The 20,403-nt window shown below is 39.9% G+C and overlaps 1 long non-coding RNA gene across 1 annotated transcript in view; it reads right to left on the bottom strand.

Moving 5' to 3' along the window:
- LOC149813332 (uncharacterized) overlaps nucleotides 1–13,848 on the bottom strand; it is a 29,574-nt gene extending 15,726 nt beyond the window's left edge. Inside the window, exon 1 of the long non-coding RNA XR_016428346.1 lies at nucleotides 12,954–13,848. This is a non-coding gene — a long non-coding RNA (uncharacterized LOC149813332). The remainder of the gene's footprint in view (nucleotides 1–12,953) is intronic.
- Nucleotides 13,849–20,403: the final 6,555 nt, after the last annotated feature.

The raw sequence follows: 20,403 nt of genomic DNA, 5'->3' as shown, positions 1-20,403 counted from the left end.
AAACACCCTCTTCCTCAGAGGTCTACTTCTCTCAACAGAGAAGGGAAACACCCTCTTCCTCAGAGGTCTACTTCTCTCAACAGAGAAGGAAAAACACCATCTTTCACAGAGGTCTACTTCTCTCAACAGAGAAGGGAAAAACACCCTCTTTCACAGAGGTCTACTTCTCTCAACAGAGAAGGGAAACACCCTCTTCCTCAGAGGTCTACTTCTCTCAACAGAGAAGGGAAACACCCTCTTCCTCAGAGGTCTACTTCTCTCAACAGAGAAGGAAAAACACCATCTTTCACAGAGGTCTACTTCTCTCAACAGAGAAGGGAAAAACACCCTCTTTCACAGAGGTCTACTTCTCTCAACAGAGAAGGAATACAGCAGAGATCAGAAAGTTACAACACTTTCCTATAGAACCTTCAGAATGATATGCAGAGTATGAATGCACGTATGAAGATTCTCAGAATGATCTTTTTCTTTTCTTACACACTCTTGTATTTTTCTAAGAGCTTTTGTTGACTTTTTCTCTTTCTTTTTCTCTTTCTTTTTCTCTTTCTTTTTCTCTTTCTTTTTCTAAGCTCTTTTCTTAGAGTGTCGAGCAGGAAATTTTCTCGTTGAATGCTTGCTTGTCTTTTCACACTGTTGTGTTTGTATATATATAGTCTTTAGAAAACTAGTCGTTGTCTTTTTGAAATGATTGTCCTTTTGGGATATGAGAAGTCAGGTCATTTCAAAAACAACTTAGTGTGAAAAAGATAAGTGTACTATATTGCTTTTTCAAAAAGTCTTCTTTCCATACGAAGCATTTTTGGAGTACACTATTCGTTGGTGTATTTTAAATGAGTTATTCTTTGTATTAGGTCTTTTCTCATAATAAATGTTTTGTAGTATTTTTGAACATTGAAGTGTAGTTTATCATGCAGTTTTGTCTTTACTCAATTTAATGGTTTGTAGTACATTGAACGTTGGAATATATTCTATCATGTAATTTTGTCTTTACTCAATTTAATGAATATTAGTATATTAATATTTTTCTTACAAGTCGTCACTTATAATAAATGTATGTAAGTGTGATAAATGTTTGTTGAGTACTTTATTTATAAATGGTCATTTCTTAAAAGCTTTTTGGAATAGTATTTAATGTTTACAGAAGGAATGATGACTTTAAGTAAGTCGACATTCTTGAGTATGGGTTTTATTTATAAATAAATAGTCATTTCTCAAATGCTTTTTGAGGTGGCATTTAATGCTTACAGAAAGAAATGGTCATTTCTTATTTTAATAAAATAATATTTATTTTCTCAAATAGTCAATTCTAAAATGAATGGTTGTGAAGTACACTAAATGCTTGAGTAATACTTATATTACAAATAGTCATTTCTCAAATAAATGCTTGTGTATTATCTTTTCATAATTTGTCTTTTCTTACATAAATGTTTATGTATTATGAACAAAAATTTCTTACGTAAAAATTTGTGTATTATGAACTAATGCATTTTGTCTTTTCTTACATAAATGCTTATGTATTATGAACTAATACATCTTTTCACATTTTGTCTTTTCTTACATAAATGCATATGTATTATGAACCAAAATTTCTTACGTAAATGTTTGTGTATTATGAATTAATTCATTTTGTCTTTTTCTTTCATATTTGAAATCATTAGTTTTTATATCTTTTCAAGTTGTCTTTTTCATAAATGCATGTTAGAAGGTACAATTAATGCTTTTGAAATCATGAGATATTATATCTTGTCAAAATATTTTTTTCATAAATGCTTGTAAGAAAGTACAATTAATGCTTTTGAAATCATGAGCTATTATATCTTGTCAAAATGTCTTTTTCATAAATGCTTGTAGGAAGTACAATGATTTGTTTCAAAAAGGTGTTTTTAAAATGCTACAATATACATAACGTATCCTTTTATGAAAGCTTAACTTTTTGTAAATAAATGGCTTGTATGATTTCAAAGCATATAGTCTAATATGAAATATGCATGCTTCTGAAGGTTCTGTTATATATGACTCTAAAGAAGAAAAAAGTCTTCATCTTGAGGAAGCCGATCTTCTTGAATAATCTTTATGAATGTATGGCCCATCAAGCTTTTTCTTCAAAGTAGTATGATTGCATCAAATAGTTGCACTTGATCAAGTTGTCTTCACTCTTCTTAAGTGAAATAACCTTGCATCAAATACTCGTTAAATACATAGCACATCATATCCAGTCATAATATAACATATTCAGTTTCACATATGAAAGCATATCATATTTATCATATCTCATGAAAGCATATCATGTATTTATCATCTATCATATATATGCATCATGAAAGCATATCATATTTATCATGTATCATCAAAACATAGTTTCTCAACACCTACAATATGGTTGTGCCTGTCGGTTAGACCAAGTAAACCTTTCTTCAGATAATGGCATTGGGTATAATTGATTGGCGGCAACGAAATCTTGGAATCCTCTGATCGACGGATTGGGCATCACTAAATTATTCGAGTCTTGAATAGAAAATAAACAATTAAAATCTCCCAATATAATGTGGCAATCACCAGCCAGAGAGAGCACTCGATTAAGATCCTCCCATAACAATAATCTTCTAGAAGAGCAATTTGGGTCGTACACAGTAGTAAGCACGACCACACGGTTCAGAGCTTGTACAGGAAAAGCGATGAAAATCGAAAACTGACCTAGGTCCACCTCAGCCACCCCCAATGAAGACTTCCACAAAATTAAAATACCCCCAGCATGGTTAACAACCGCTTTAAAACAGAAACTCGCGCCCCTCCATAGCTCTGAAACCGCAGCAATAGAAACCTCTTTCATCTTTGTTTCACAAATAGAAATCACATCCAAATTTTCCTGTCTGATCCAATTAGAGAAGAATAAGCGTTTAGTCTGGCAGTTTAAACCCCGAATATTCCAGCAAGCCATCTTCATTGGACACAGTCTGGAATAATCCGAGGTCTGCGTGTCCGGGGTGAACGACGCGATGAAACAACATCTCTCCTTTGCACTCGAGGTATAGTCATGTTGGTAGCCCTTCTCTTTCGCGTAGATCCCAAACTAGAGGACGTTGGATACCCATCATACGGAGAAGGTTGACTAACTAATGAATCCACAGTTGTAGCACGCACCGTAAGATCCTTTGAGATTTCTTGGAGTTGTGATTTCGATAAATCGATACCCAGTAGTTATGTTGCCTCCGTGACATCAAAGCCCATTACTTGAGAAAGCACTCGGTCATCACCCCCCTTTTCCCGTAAGGATTCCCCTTCATTGATTTCGTGCACAATGTCTATTTGCACCGCTTGAGGAGCCTTGTAAACGTTGTGTTCCCGACCCACCCCCCTGCCACAAACTAAGGCGGGAGCCGTATCCGGTCGATAATGAAAAACTTTCGTTCCAAAACAAGAAGAGAGATAGGAGATGAATGTCAAAGGAGTTTCCACGATTATCCGAAAGGGTCCAATGATGATATCTATAATGTTGCCAACCGTCGGGACAACGACATGGCATAAAAATGAGATATTTGTGCGCTGGCCAAGAACGACACATCCTTTCGGGGCTGCTTTCTCGCAGGTTTTCAAAACAGGGCAGGCAGAATACGAAGCGTCATGGATCATAACATCTGAGTAGCCATAAACTTGATCCTCTAGCACAGAGCGGGTACTGATGTTAACATCTTCACGAGGAGATTCTTTCTCCAAGTATCGATAAGGGGACTCCTGTATTTTGGGGAGCTGTGACAATCGCTCCATCATAAGTTCACAATGATTTTCCACTAGAGAAGCAGGTTCCGACGACAATGGAGACGTTCCAGTGGAACTCTGGTTTGTCAGACGAATGGAAACCCAGATGGATCCCACTCGAAATGCTTGGCACGGGGGCTCGAGAGATTCAAACACACATAGCTCCTGCAGATTGTTGAAGGTAACCTTCTTTCATGATTTACCGTGGCGATTAACCGAATCCGAAGGCAAGTGAGCAGAACGACGAAAGCTTCGTCGGGCGTAGCAAACAGGGTGTCTGCATCCTTGACCACTACAAGAAAATACGTTGTTAGCGACGGACGTTAGCGACGGAACGATTCCGTCGCTAGTTAGCGACGGATTAGCGAGCGACAAATATTCATCGCTATAATTAATGAATCTTATGAAAATAGCGACGGAAGATAGTCCGTCGCCTAGTCCGTCGCTAATTAGCGACGGACTAGGCGACGGACTGTTTTGTCGTTACGATCGCACCATTTATCGACAATGTTAGCGACGGAATCTAGTCTGTCGCTATTTAGCGACGGATGTGGCGACATAATATAATACGCCGCTATTTTCGTAAATTTGATTTTACGTTGGCTTAGCGACGGATTAATCCGTCGCTAACTTTAGAATAACCCTAATCCTAGGCAGCTTTTCCTTTTCTTCTTTTGCTGCTCCTGTCGTTCGCTGCTCTCGCCGTTCGCCGGTCCCAACGTTCGCCGCCCGGAGAAAGGTAAAGGACGCCCGACGCCCCCATGCCGTTTCCGGCAGGGGTTAACGCCCTCCCGGTTTCGGCTGGGGGTTAACCCCCTGCCGGAAACGGCAGGGGGTTAACCCCCTCCTGGTTCACGCAGAGGGTTAACCCCCTACCGTTTCCGACAGGGGGTTAACCCCCATTTTCACGCAGGGGGTTAACCCCCTGCCATTTCCGACAGGGGGTTAACCCCCTCTTGGTTCACACAAAGGGTTAACCCCCTGCCGTTTCCGGCAAAGGGTTAACGCCCTCCCGATTCCGGCAGGGGGTTAACCCCCTGCCGGAAAACGCAAAGGGTTAACCCCCTCCCGGTTCACGCAGGGGGTTAACCCCCAACCGTTTCCGGCAGGGGGTTAACCCCCATTTTCACGCAGGGGTTAACCCCCGTTTTCACGCAGGGGGTTAACCCCCTGTCGGTTTCACGTAGGGGGTTAACCCCCTCCCGGTTCACGCAGGGGGTTAACCCCCTGTCGGAAAACGCAAGGGATTAACCCCCTGCGTCCCCTGCCGTTTTCGATAGGGGGTTAACCCCCTCTCGTTTCTGGCAGGGGGTTAACCCCCTTCCGGAAAATGGAGGGGGTTAACCCCCGCGTTTTCCGACAGGGGGTTAACCCCCACGTTTTCTGGCAGGGGGTTAACCCCCTGCGTTTCTTGCAGAGGGCTAACCCCCTGCGTTTTTCGGCAGGGGACCCTTGCTCCTTGCCTTTCCGGCAGGGGTTCGACCCGGGCAGGGGGTCGACCCCGGCAGGGGGTTAACCACCTGCCGTAACAGGCTGGGGGTCGACCCGCTGCCCGAACAGGGGGTCAGTTAACTCCCTACGTTCCGTAAGGGGGTTAACCCCCTATGTTCCGTAAGGGAGTCGACCCCTTGCCAGAACAGTTTTTTTTTTCGTGGTGACTTCATTTTAAAACAGTGTTTTTTTGTGTAGATTTTTCAACGGAACTCACTTGTGCCCTGCCATCCGTGGTAAGTAAGTGACAAAAACAATGCAAATCTGGTAAATACCCGTGGTGAGTAAGTGATGCAAGTGTATCACATGTTATTTAATTTATTAGATGTAACACTTTATTGTTCACACACTCACTTGGTTGTTGATATTTACTTTGTTGGAGTTCGGAGATCATGCTGAGCATGATTTTAATGTATGAATATGGAAGTGTTCTTATTTTTGGAGTACGGAGTCCATGCTAAGCATGGTAGTAGTTAGTGAGATATTGAAGTGTGTTTGTTGCAGGTACATGTTTGCCATTTGTTTGATATGAATGATTACGATGTATTGCAATGTTTGATGTAATTGTATTCATGCTTGCATGTAGTTACTTTCAATTTGATTTTGACTTCCATGTGAAATTTTATAATAAAAGCTTGCTTCAAATGATTGTATCGTGTCATTAATAGTTTGCACATGAAAATATTAAGTTATCAATGCATGCATCAAAATTCTTGTTATTGTTTGACATAGTATATTGCATGATAAATTTGATATTTTCTTCATCGTAGCATTCTGATTATTTTCTTTTAATTCGTTAGGATACTATTCGTAACATCATACGACAGAATGACTGCAAACCGTGAATGGATGTACCGTAGGATAGTGGACAATGAGTTATCGCATGAATATATGGATGGTGTTGACAGTTTTATTGAATTTGCAACGGTAAGTGTCAGTACAGTGGATCCTACAGGTCAGATTAGGTGTCCCTGCAAGATTTGTAAGAATAATTGATTTGTAGAACCTCATAGCGTTAGACATCACTTATACAGGAAGGGTTTTGTGAGTGATTATCAGAACTGGATGTTTCATGGAAAAGAATTTAGAAACGATTTTGATGCACGGGTGAATGTGGTGCACAATAATCCATATACGGATTTGATATTTGATGCCGCAGGAACAGAACTGGGTTCTGCTATGAGTTCTAGTGATGTAAGAACTGTCGTAGATGAAGAATCACCAAACGATACAGCTAGTAGATTTTATGATTTACTTAGACATGCTGATGAGCCACTTTGGAACGGTTGTGAGAGTCACACTATCTTGTCTGCAGTTCTTCAACTAATGAATTTGAAGTCCGAGTATAATTTGAGTCAATCATGTTTTGACCATTTGTGCATGAATGTGAAGAGTATGTTGCCCAAAGATGAGAAATTGCCACAAAATTTCTATCGTGCGAAAGTTATGGTCAACGCTCTAGGTATGGGTTACAAAAAGATTGATGCTTGTCCAAATCACTGCATATTGTATTTCAAGGATCAGAAAACAACATATCATGCCCGTCATGTGGGCATCCTCGGTTCAAGCCAAAAACAAGAGGCAATGGTAGCACGAGATCAAAGAAAGTTTCATACAAGTCGCTCCGCTACTTTCCTATCACTCCTAGATTGCAGCGATTGTATATGTCTTCAGGGACAGCTAAACACATGAGATGGCATGCAAATAAAGTTCGACACGATGAAAACAAGATCACGCATCCTGTTGACGCTGAAGTTTGGAAGCACTTTGATCGTACTCATCAGAACTTCGCAATGGAAGTGCGAAATGTTAGACTCGGTCTATGTACAGATGGATTTAATCCATTTGGGGGTAGATCAACTCCATACTCATGCTGGCCAGTATTTGTAACTCCATACAACCTTCCACCAAGCTTATGTATGAAACGTCCAAATCTTTTCTTGTCTCTGTTGATCCCTGGTCCGACCTCACCTGGCCAAAATCTTGATATATATCTAAGGCCATTGATTGATGAATTAAAAGTACTGTGGGATGACGGTGTTACCACTTATGATGCCCACAAAAAATAAAATTTCAACATGAAGGTCGCTGTTCTATGGACATTCAGTGACTTCCCTGTATATGGTATGTTATCTCGTTGGAGCACACATGGGAGGTTGGCTTATCCGTACTGCATGGAGGATTCCAAAGCTTTTAGATTGAGGCATGGAAGGAAGCCTTGCTGGTTTGAGTGCCATCGTCGATTTCTACCCAGCGATCATCCGTTCCGACGTCAAAAGAATGTATTTAAAACAGGCACAACTGAAACGGAAGGTCCATCCTCAAGATTGTCCGGCATAGAGATTCTAAGAAGATTGTGATACTTTCCAGATGTATTAACAGATGCCCGCAGTCCTACACCATTCCGTGGATTTGGGAAGAATCACAATTGGACGAAAAAATCTATTTTTGGGGAACTGCCGTATTTGCCGACCCTATTGATACGACATAATTTGGATGTGATGCATGTAGAGAAAAATGTGTTTGATAATGTGTTCAATACAGTAATGAATATTAAAGGAAAAATGAAGGATAATCCGAAGGCCCGTATGGATTTAAAATTAATATGTAAAAGACCAGAATTGGAACTCAAAGAGTATAATGGCAAAGTACTGAAACCAAAGGCGAAGTACGTGCTCGGACCTGATCAAATAAAATTTGTATGTCAATGGTTGAGACAACTGAGATTTCCTGATGGATATGTCTCTAACATTGCTCGGGCTGTGAAGATTGACGATGGGCAGTTATATGGGTTGAAGAGCCATGATTGTCATATCTTTATGCAACGATTAATACCCCTAGCATTCCATGATATGTTAGACAAACCTATATGGGGGGTATTGTCTGAGTTGAGCGGATTTTTCAGAACATTGTGCGCATCGGAGGTCGTTGTATCAGATGTAAAGAATCTCTAGGACTCTGTCATCACCACTGTTTGTCTGCTAGAAAAGATATTTCCGCCAGCATTTTTCGATGTTATGGAACATTTGATCATACATCTGCCATATGAACTAAGGGTTGGTGGCCCTGTGCAATATCGATGGATGTACCTATTTGAAAGGTATATGTTTTTTTATATTTGTCTCTTTAATGACAGATATTTAAAATTTGAAATATATATTATTGTCAGATGCATGTTCGACCTAAAAAAAAAAGGTTCGTAATAAAGCCAGAGTAGAAGGCTCTATTTGTGAGGCGTACACTTTAGAAGAGATTTCAAATTTCTCATCTATGTACTTCGAACCTCATATTCCAACAGGTTACACATGCCTGCCCCGTAACGATGATGGAGAACAAGTAACTGTAGCTGACAAGCTGGCGATATTTCAACCACCTGGGCATGCATTTGGTAGTTGCCGATCAAGGCTATTGACAGATCGAGAGCAAGATGCAGCACACATCTATATTCTTTTTAATTGCTCAGTGATCGACCCATACATCGAGTAAGTATATGTATATGCAACTCAATTATAAATCCTTTTATGTTCTATATGTGGATACATGACTCGGTAATATATTTGATTAAAAATTTTATTTGAATGTATTGTAATACTTGATATGAATGATTCGAATGCATTGTAATACTTGATGTGAATGATTTCAATTATCTGAATGTATTATAATTTATGCAACGAATGATTTGAATTAGTGCAATACTTGATGTGAATGATTTGAATTATTTGAATGCATTGCAATGCTTGATGTAAATGACTTGAATGCATTGTAATACTTGATGTGAATTATTTGAATGTATTGTATGGCATATGTTATTTGTTAGAATATGGTTCGTGGAGGTTATAGTGGTCGCTCATCCAGTAGTAGCTAGGCTCAGCCTTCATCTTCACGGGCTCCTGTGATAGGTATATCATATAACTAATTGGATGCTTGATTAGTTCAAATGCGCATTCTGAGAATTTCTAATGTATTTTTTTACAGATGATGTTGCGCCTGTACACGACCCACCTACACCAGTTGATCACACAAGTCAACAGTCAACACAGAAAACAGGGTCTTCTCAGGCTGGCACAAGAAGACTCATTCGAATAGTGTATATCGATAATCGACCGTAAGTATTTTGTTTTCAATTATTGCATATCTTTTAAATATTTTATATTGATATTTACTATGTAACAATTCATGTGCAGCACGAGGTTTGAGCCACAAGAAGTAGTACGGGAGATTAGGAATTCACTTCTTCAACATCTACCAGGACCAGTTGCTCAATGGAAAGAGTACTCAAAGGAGGTGTTAGACAGATTGTGGTCCTCATTCATGGTATACAATTGTTTCTCATAGTTAATGTGTTTCATATTTAATTTATTTAAGCAATGTCTACTAACTTTCTGAAAATATTTGTAGGCTTCGAATCGCTTTGCAACTACGGTGGAAGAAAATGATGCAAGGAAGGTGTGGCAGAAGGTGACTGTCAATCGATTTGTAGACATGCTGCACACTATGAAGACTGCAGCAAAAAAAACATCTGGCGTAGTAGATGATCCATTATTGTGGAAGGGCCATGGTCCTATTACTATCAGGAGAGATTATTGGGATGAAATGTGCGATAAGTGGGCGGGAGATGCATTTACAAATCGCTCTGCGAAGGCTGCACAAAATCGATCAAAGATGCCCGAAGCCCATCTACACACAGGTGGATCTAAGACATTTGGGAGCCACCTAAAGAAAATGGTAACTCATCAATATATAATATTAATTTTATAAGTATTGTTGCAAACTTGTGTACTAAATCTTTTGTCATTTAACTTCGCAGGAAACAGAAAAAGGAGGCAGTGTACCATATAAGGATGTGTTTGTAAAAACACATAAACGGAAGACCACGGGAGTCTTCGTATCAGAGAAGGCGAGAACGACAACGATATGTATTAATTCTATTAATAATCATTGCAATATATATGCAAGTTATCATAATGTTATCATTAATTATTAATGAATACTTTAAACATTATTTTGTAGGAGGCATATGAGCAACAGATGGTAGAGCGATATGGCGATGACGCTACTCAGCATCCATCATTTGATCCTACAGCATGGGTGACTGCAGCAGGTGAACCCAAAAAAGGTCGCGTGTTCGGGTTTGGGAGTAATATGAACACTTCACCAGTTATTGGTTCTTCCAGTTACGGCTCACCGACTTCTTGCGCCGACATAAGCTCCAAGCAGCCGACTATTCTTTCCGGTGCTGATGTACGCCAGATCGTTAATGAATCACTGAATAACTACTTCCAATACACCGTCGCCCCCTTTCTCCGAAATGAGATCAAGGCCGTTGTTCAGGATAGGGGATCTTCGATTCCAGGTCCCTCTCAGGTATAATCACATATTCAGTTTTTTGTCTGCCTTAGAACACATATGAGCATAATCGAATCACATATATAACTTTTTGACTGCCTAAGAACACATATGAGCATGTTATAATCACATATTCAATTTTTTGACTGCCTTAGAGCATATATGAGCATGCTATAATAACATATAGAGTTTTTTTATTGCATTAGAGCACATATGAGCATGCTATAATCACTTATAAAGTTTTTTTGTCTGCCTAAGAACACATATGAGCATGATAGAATCACATATAAAGTTTTTTTGACTGCATTAGAACACATATGAGCATGCTATAATCACATATTCAGTTTTTTGACTACCTAAGAACACATATGAGTATATTATAATCACATATTCAGTTTTTTGACTGCCTTAGCACACATATGAGCATGCTATAATAACATATAGAGTTTTTTTACTGCCTTAGAACACATATGAACATGCTATATATCATTTATGATAGAATCACATATACATTTTTTTGCTTTGCCTGCCTTAGAGCACATATGAGCATGCTATAATCACATATTCAATTTTTTGACTGCCTTAGCACACATACGAGCATGATCGAATCACATATATAGTTTTTTGCCTGCCTTAAAGCACATCTGAGCATGGTAGAATCACATATAGAGTTTTTCTAGATGCCTTAGAACACATATGAACATGCTATAATCACATATTCAATTTTTTGACTGCCTTAGCACATATATGAGCATGATAGAATCATATATATATATATATATATATATATATATATATATATATATATATATATATATATATATATATATATATATATATATATATATATATATATATATATATATATATAACTTTTTGTCTGCCTTAGAGCACATATGAGCATGATAGAATCACATATAGAGTTTTTTTATTGCCTTAGATCACACATGAGCACATGATAGAATCACATATAGTGTGTAATTTATTTCATTATATTTTGTTTATGAATACTGACTGTTCTTTTCTTGTGTAGGCTGCTAGAGATAATCAGCGTAGTGGAGCTGAAGGGACAGATAAAGACAATGAACAAGAAGACGCACAAAATCTTGGGGATGATTAGAGGACTGTGTTGAAGAAGTTCTATTTTTTTTATGTTTCCTAATTGTAATTTTTGAATTGTAAATAATTAAACTTCTTAATTTTAAGGTGGAACGATTAATTGTTGTAGATTCTTGTTATATGAAATTTTTTGTGTGGTTTGTTTTTTATTTACAGGAAATATAAATTGTACACGAAATAGAAATTGTACAGTTCTCGGTATTTAATTTTCAAATAATTTTTTTTTAATTTTTTTTCGTGTTTGCGACGGATTAGCGACGGAACCATCCGTCGCTATTCATATTAATCTAGCGACGGCATAGCGACGGAAGTAAATCCGTCGCCAAGCCGTGGTCGCCGTTTAGTACCGGCAGATTGGCGACGGAATATAGCGCTCGTTATTCCATCGCAATTAGCGACGGACCTGGCGACGAAATAATTCTGTCACCAGTTAGCGTCGAAATATTCGCGACGTAAGCATATTGTCGCCTCGTTGTCGCTAATCCGTCGCTAACATGGTTAGCGACGGATGAGAGACGGAATGTGGTCGTCGCTAATCTACTGCTTTGTTGTAGTGGACGCCCGCACCCACAATGGAAGCAATCGGTACGACTGCGAAAATTCAATGATAAGCATTCCGAGCACCACCAATCGGCCTTTCGAGCTCGAGAGATTTGTGCACTACCAATGACAGAACTAAATGACTGTTGCCACGCCGATGGAACAAGCTGCCATCCGTCGAGCAGTTCCTCCGCAGACAGCCTGAAAAAGAAAGGCGGATGAAGGACGGAACCGACTGAGCAAGCCCCTGCCGCCTCCTTCCGCACTACTCGCAGGAATTTCCTAATGTCAGAGAGCATTAACGATCTGGTTTTTAGGCATGCTGCGAAAACCTCTCCGAGTTGATGAAAGAAGGATGTTGTTACGCGAAACGGCAGGTTAACAGAAGCACCATACTGTCGCAGACAATAGGCAGCCCCCCAATCATTAAGGGCCTTGTCCAAAACAAGCAGAGCATCACGGTTGATGCGACGAGGCTGCCTAGAGCTGAGTCCCCAAAATGCTCCAGAATTCAGCCGGTGATGACGATTATGTGCCATAGTATAAACTCCTCACAGAGAGAGGGCGATGGAGAGCGAGAAGGAGTCTTGTGATGGGGTGGAAGGGCATCGAAACAGGGTCGTAACGTGGTCGATGGCCCCGGGCAGAGTGGTCTTGGGGAGAAAGAGAGAAAGAATGAGAGAGAGAGAGGAACGACTTACCGATGGATTGGCAGTGGTGGTCGGAATCCTTGACGTCTGTCGTAGAAACTCCGAAATGCTTGTTGCCTGTGGTCGAAACCCCTTTCACAATGCATAACCCCTTTTGCAGGCTGAGAAACGAAACCCCTTGATGCCGGTGGCCGTCCACGATCGTAACCCCCACCAGTGGAAGAAACAAAAGTGGTGGTGCCCCAAGAACCTGGTGAGAGTCGTTGCAGCGAGAAGAGGATGGCTCTGAGGGCACGGACAGATCCAATGATCGATGATTTACTGGTGGTTGGAGATGGTCGGCAACGGAGGATGTCGGAGATGGTCGTTGCGATGGCCTCAAGGAAAGAAATCGATCCGAGTGGTAGGGTTCTATTGATCGATTGTATAACGTCTAATGCAGGGGAAATGGGAGAGACGGCTGGGGCTTAGGGTCGTCGAGGAAAGTCCATCGTCTCCGATGATAGAGAGTGGAAAGAGCTGACGAGAGGGGAAAGAGGACAAACGAGAAGAGGTGGTTCTAATGCAAGGGCAAGGGGGAGAAACGGCTGGGGCTGAGGTGAGGCCGGAGAAGGGGGACGACGGGACGTCGAGCACCGGCGTCAGGGCCTCCGGTCAGTCTCCCACACCGCTGCTGACGACTCCCACTACGCCGGAAAACCTCAAGAGAGAGAGAGAGAGAGACCAGGGTGCTCGCTGCTGACTCCTCACCGGTCGCCTTGTCGCCGGCCTTTCCACAAGAGAGAAAAAGAGAGAGAGAGAAAGAGAGAGAGAGAGAGAGAGAGAGAGAGAGAGAGAGGGAGCGAGGCGAGAGAGAGAGAGAGAGCGCGAGAGAGAGAGAGAGAGAGAGAGAGAGAGAGAGAGTCCTTCCTCTCTATTGCTTGTGATCAAGACCAATCATCTCACTTTTAAAAACAGAAACAAAGGAACAAAGGAGAAGAGAAGCCCAAATGATGGCTGTTCAGAAGGAATATAGAGAGAGAAGTCCTCTAGCTCTAAGCATGATGCAGTCGTGGATGATTCCTCTCCCCATTATTTTTTTGTTACCTTGAAGTTGAAACTAAAGCTGTTAATGGGTCCGGTTTAAGTATGAGCATGAAAAGTGCCGACCCTAATAATAATAAGGTTGACCTGAACCCGGCTCAGTCAATATATAGGAGATCTGAGTTTGGGTTATGATTTTTGCCGGGTACCTAACCTGGCCGGACTTTTTTTTGTTGGGTACCCAACCCTACTCGACCTGATTATTTTATATGTATTTTTAGTAAAAGTAAATTTCTGAAATTACGTGAATCCTGGTTTGAGATTCCATTTTTGGTGACCCCAAAAAACCTAAACCCAGCCAGGACGGGTTTGAGACAACCCTAGTTCAGGCGATTAGCCGGGTATGTGGATCCACCAATCGGAAAGCGTTTAGCCTTTGATGAGAGAGAAATTGGTGGGAAAGAAATTCTCATCAGTAGAGGTTCCTAAGAATCTAAGTGTCATGAGCGCACCAATGCTCAAGGAGTCCAACCAAACTATTGCATTAAAAAGGCTAAAAAGTCTGTTATTTTTTTGAAAAACTTATAATGAAACAGTGACACCAATCTACAACTTTCCATGCTTTACACAAACAAGTGAAACGTGAAGGCCACTAAAAATCTTCCAGGGTTATTATCTTAAATATCAAAACACATTTTAATTCTTGTATTTGTATATGACAATTGTTTAATTTATTATATAGCATGTGACGTTTGGTTATAGGGGTGGGAAAAGTGTGTGTTTGTTGGGTTTTCCCTGCCCCCCTTTCTCTCTTCACACAAAGTCAAGGTCGTCCATCCAATAGCTGGCTTCCCTCAACCTTCACGTTCGTATTCCTTTGCTCTAAGTAAAACTGTAAAAGATTGACTTGACGATTAGGTCAGGCTCATGCAGGTAGGTTTCAATGGAGCCTATTAGGCATGGTCAAAGGCCCCCACTTGCCCCTAGTCTGACCCAGCTCTAGGGCTTGAGCTGGTCCCCGGGTCTTATTGGACCAAGACCCGAGATGCAAACCAATGTACGTGTTACTAGGTCTAGCTTAGACTGGTCCAGGCTGCTCTGGACCTTGTTGAGAAGGGTTCTTGTCCCTCCAATTCAATCCAAACTAGCTTGTAATGTGAGAGTTGTCAGGTTCAACCTGAGTTTAAGCTCTATTTTGTTTAAGAAATCAAGCTCCAACCTGAGCTTAAGCTCTATTTTTCTTTTTTATTTTAAATTAGTATTCAGGGTTACGTATTCATAATTCATAGAATTAGTAGTAGTACAGAACAAAATTTTGTTGCAATGTGAAGGCTGTAAGGTTCAACTCTCATCTTCTTCTTCTTTTTTTAATGCAGCACATTGGCTGGCCTCTAGTTCTTTTTACTAGGAGAAACTGCCCTAGGGGCAGAGACCTAGCTGCGCGCCTGGCTTACTTACAGTCACTGTCCTGTCAGCATCAAACTCCGAGGGCTTACCCTTCGACCCCAGGGAGTGACGCCCATGGGATTTGAATCTAGACGGTCTAGGCCACATCTCACTATTCCAAACCCCTTAAGTTTTGCTGGCCTCTAGTTGGTGAAACCCCATGCTTCAACCTTAAGGCCAAGAGACACCATATGTGGGTTTGGAACTTGTGAAGTTCCGTCAACTTGGTGACATTCACTAGTCGCCCCCACCGGATGAGCAGAGCCCTAGTGGTCTTTCAACTCTCATCTTCTTTGTTATGACAAACTATTTAAAAACTATACTTATTTATTTTTTTGAATTTTGCAGTCTCGTCTTCACTCAAGCGATCAAGCTCAACTGAGCCACAATGAATTGAGGAGAGAGAAACTCTCATTCTTCAAAAAAAAATCGTGATATTTAAAAAAATATACAATTTTGAAAATATTCAGATTTATCATTTTCCAAATATATATCAAAACAAAATGATAATATTTTCAAAATATCGCTGAAATCTTTGTGGACTTCAGCTGTCAATGATTCAAGACCAATTCCTGCAAGACTTAGAGCCGACCAAGTTTAGTTAGGGTCACCGAGTCAATCTTTTGACCACTCAAGTCGGTGGCCTTTTGTTTGCTACCACTGGTTGAGCCCACAAGTTTGATAAGGTCAAGCAACTCATAAAGGGTTCACCATTTTAGTCAAAGGCTGTTCTCCTTGACTAACGATTGAATTTGACCAAGTCCGGTCTATGGACGTACGGCAAGCAGAATGGGAGACACAAAACTTCGACTGGTCTCACATTCTCAGGTCAGTCTACGTAAGAATCTTCCCTAGAAGGGATCTTTAGGTTGAACCTAATGTCAGGTTGGGCCCGGTTCATGTCCAATTTAACCAGTGACACTGGATTCGGACCTGAGCTGAATAAACTTGATCGCTTAGGGATGTCAATGAATCAGATTTTACCCGATATCTGACCGAAACCGATTCCGTTTAGTTGCATTTGGTAAGCCAAAACCATATCCAATTACAATTGGATGTGGGTATGGTTGTGATTACTCGCTACTGAATCTGACAAATATCCTAAACTGTTTACATGTAAAAAAGCAGATATGGCATGACCTTTTCACCATCCAAATCCGGATCTGTTTAGCAAACATCCGAATAGTCGAATATGGTGTTGGCAACATCTGATCTGAATCCAAACCATTTGCATCCCTACTCCAGCTGATAGGGCACATACCAGACCAGACCAATGTAAATCTGCACTGAAATTAACAATGCTAGAGATCAGACTTACAAGGTTTGAATGACAGCATTGCCCAGCCAAGTACCCTGGATCTTTCCGAACCAGACCCAATGAGTCGTGGCAAAGAACAGGTGGGAGACCCGTCTGTCCTATGAGGGCAGCTAGATCTAATTTTGGTTTCCTTCACAGGGAGGAAGCATTTGCCAAGTCCTTTCTCCCTGAGGGATTCCACTTGAAATAAGGAACTTCCGGCCAACTTTTATTTTACCTTATTTGCAATATATGTCTCTATTTTTCCTCTTATTCTATATGAACAAAGAGATGTCTCTAGAGAATCAAAGAGAATTATGCAGCTTGAATGTTGAAAGAATTGAAGGTGCTACCAAACAAGATAGATTCATCTAATTCTTTCCAAATCCATTTCCTCCAACTCATTTTCATCAAATTCACTCAATTGCTATATCCCAAACTGAGCCTTAATGGTAATTGGTGGGTCAGATATCTGAATCAAACCCATTTGGTTGGCCAGATGAGTGCCAATGGCTTGGACCTTCACTGGACTCAACGGGTTCAGACCCAGATCTGACTGATGTACTGTACTGGATCTGGAACCAGGTCTACCATAGGAAAAACCATGCATAGGTCCTAGAAGGATTACATAAACAAGACCAATTCAATACCCAGTAAAAATAGTAACTTTTTGTTTTATCATTGAAAAAATCTGAATCTTAATCGGAACTCTGGTGGGACATGGGTCTGGTATGAAATTTCATAAACAATACTCGGCAGAATATGCTAATATCGGACCTCATAAGTCTGACCCAGATAATTAACTGGACCCATTCCTTTGTTACTAAACCCTGATCCTACCAGATCCAGTGCGGGAATGATTGGGTTGTATCCAACCCGTTGACACTCCTAGTTGGAAGATGTGAGGGGTTTTGGCCTTCCATCTTCCTGTTTCAACCACATTTTCACGAGAACGTAGTTGACAAATCCCCTCCAATCACCCTTTCTATCTCCCATTCCCATCACCCCTCCCAACACCGGCTCCTAAACAGAGCATTAGGGCATGTTTGCTGGGCCCTACCACTTTAGAATCCATTTCCAATGAGAAATGCAATCATATGAATTGGAATGACATGGGGCAGATGAGATAACGATTCTCGTGGCAAATGAGAAATGGACTCTCATTTGCAAAAGAAATGATAAACGGATCCTGATGCCTCATTTTCTCATGTTTGCTTAGACATGAGAAAATGGTGCAATACGAGAACCATTCTCTCAATTATGTGAGAGAATGATTCTTACGAGGGCTAAAGTAGGCATGACCTATACTACTGTTAATCGAAAATCACAAACATGCGACATTGAAAAGCACCAATCAAATGGTGCTACGTTGAACACAGATTTTGGCTCGTTAACATGACATCGTTTGTTAACAGGACATTATGCAGGCAACAATAGATCGCAAAATAAACATATATTCCGGAAAGAATGTTATTCTTATATCACAATACGGCCACCACATATCCTCTTACGGAGTTAGTGAACCACATACTAAAAATCTCATGCATTGTAAAATTTGGGAGCTCAAGAGTCCAAATCCTATTGGTATTACTTTTTAGAGAGAAAACTTTTTTCATTCTTTTTCTAATAACTCAATTTATTTCACAAAGATCATCATTCATAATGTAAAAAATAACAGTTATATGAGTGTTCAATGCTAATAAAAATAAAATGAGTCTACAACACAGTAAAAAATATTTATAATCAAATAATGACTTTAACTTACAATCATAGTGGACTCTAAGCTCTTAGTCTGAGTTTAGTTTTTGACACACCACACAAGGTTTGTATATTTTAATTTTCTCATTTAAGTCTTTCAAACACTCACTCACACAAACTATAACACTAGGTTGGCTATACCGATCATAGTCGTCTATGGGTGTAACAACCCGCGTAGAACATTATAATTCTACAATGTTGATCAGATTATGAACAATACACTTTCAGTGATCCCCAGATCACCAACACTGCAGTGAAACAAAAAAAAATCTCACTGATAGCTAGTCGAGAGGTCAGACTCAAACTCAATCTCAGCATCATGCTACATCCTAATCATGATGGTTTTCAACCATCCATGGTTGTCTAGAGTCTCAAATATTGTGTATATATAACTCTAAGTCATATTTTAAGTTTATTATATTGAACCATATTCTCAAGCTCGTGTTTCACTCGTTCTTTCATTAATGATATCGTGAAATAATCGTGACAGATCGTACTCTCAATCTCAGAATGACATTAGGGTTCACACTTTAATCATATTAAGCATGCAACAATATAGAGTCTCTAAGACGTTAAATCACCGATAGCCCACTCTCCATGATGGCTGCACTCTGACTGTGAACTAGGTAGCCCTTTCTATAGGTCACCACTTTCAAAATTTAAGAAATCATGCATGCTAATCTTAATATAAAAATTCATATGACATGAATAGAATAAAGGGACTCAAGTCTAATCGCAATTTCATCACAATGCATATTATTATATAGATATATTATCACAAAAATAATCTTTTTCTAATATACATGACATATCATGATTAATGTGTGCATATAAATATCTCAATACAATGCACGATCATTTTATGCATATCATGTTCACACTCAAGAGTTATCTTTCTAATAATGTGAATACATAACATCAACAATAACATGCGACGCACAATAGTTTATTCACAACTAAGTTTACTTATAATATTCCTTACCTCAAATACGAATGTTGTTCTCTGATCGCAATCGAGTATTAAGAGGCTTTAACAGTAGAATCTGATCATCACACAAGCATGTTCGTATTAATACACATAACTTATATTTTTTGACAAAATTATCAAAATATCCCTCTCGAGTTGACTCATCCGACCTCGATTTTTATACCCCTGATTTAACCAAAACCAGAAGACAAAAAGATTCACCTCTATAATACGAGTCTAACGCACCAAACATCACTCAATTCTAAGTTCAGAGTGTAAAGGTATGCCCATTTTACTTAATTGTATTTTGGGTACACACAATGATAATTTGGTCATTAATTTCAACTCTTATGATTTGACCTGCCTCATCCTATGTTAAAACAGATTTCGTCTCAGCTTAAAGTAATAGGTTTACTATACCTAGTCTCAACCCATCTAGGTTTGGTTCAAAACTCAATTAGATTCTCAAAATTCATAATTAATCACAAACTAAATCCAGATTCAGTTCTGATCTGAATTCAAAACTATCAGACTAGATCCAGACCCAATTCTTATTTGAATTCATAATTGATCCATCCATCTATGAGTTGGATCTAGATACAATTATGAGTTGAATTCGGATCCAGCTCTGATCTAGATCCAGAACTGTCAAATTGGATCCAGACTCGATTCTAATATGGATCCAGAACCGATCCATTCAGTTGGATCTAGATATAGCACTAGTTTGAACCAGATCTAGTTTAATTTTAGATCTAGATCAGACAGGCAGGATCCATACCCATATTTGTCTGGATCTGGTTCAATTTAGATCGGTTCAGATTGACTAGACCGAACTGGACCCATATTCGGTTTGATCCAAATCAAACTGAATCTAAGCTGAGAATCGAGACCCAGTCAGACCCAACTCGATCTGGTTCACACCCAGACCGGTTCGGTCTGATTGAGTCGATTTGATCTGATACGATCGAGTTGAACCAGCTTAGTCCGATTCGGTCTGAACTGGTTTGATT

The sequence above is a fragment of the Nuphar pumila genome, chromosome 16 (genome assembly GCF_984573655.1).
Source record: "Nuphar pumila chromosome 16, dmNupPumi1.hap1.1, whole genome shotgun sequence".
NCBI lineage: Eukaryota > Viridiplantae > Streptophyta > Magnoliopsida > Nymphaeales > Nymphaeaceae > Nuphar > Nuphar pumila.
The sequence above is the reverse complement of the archived record's forward strand: the minus strand, read 5'-3'. Positions and strand labels throughout refer to the sequence as shown.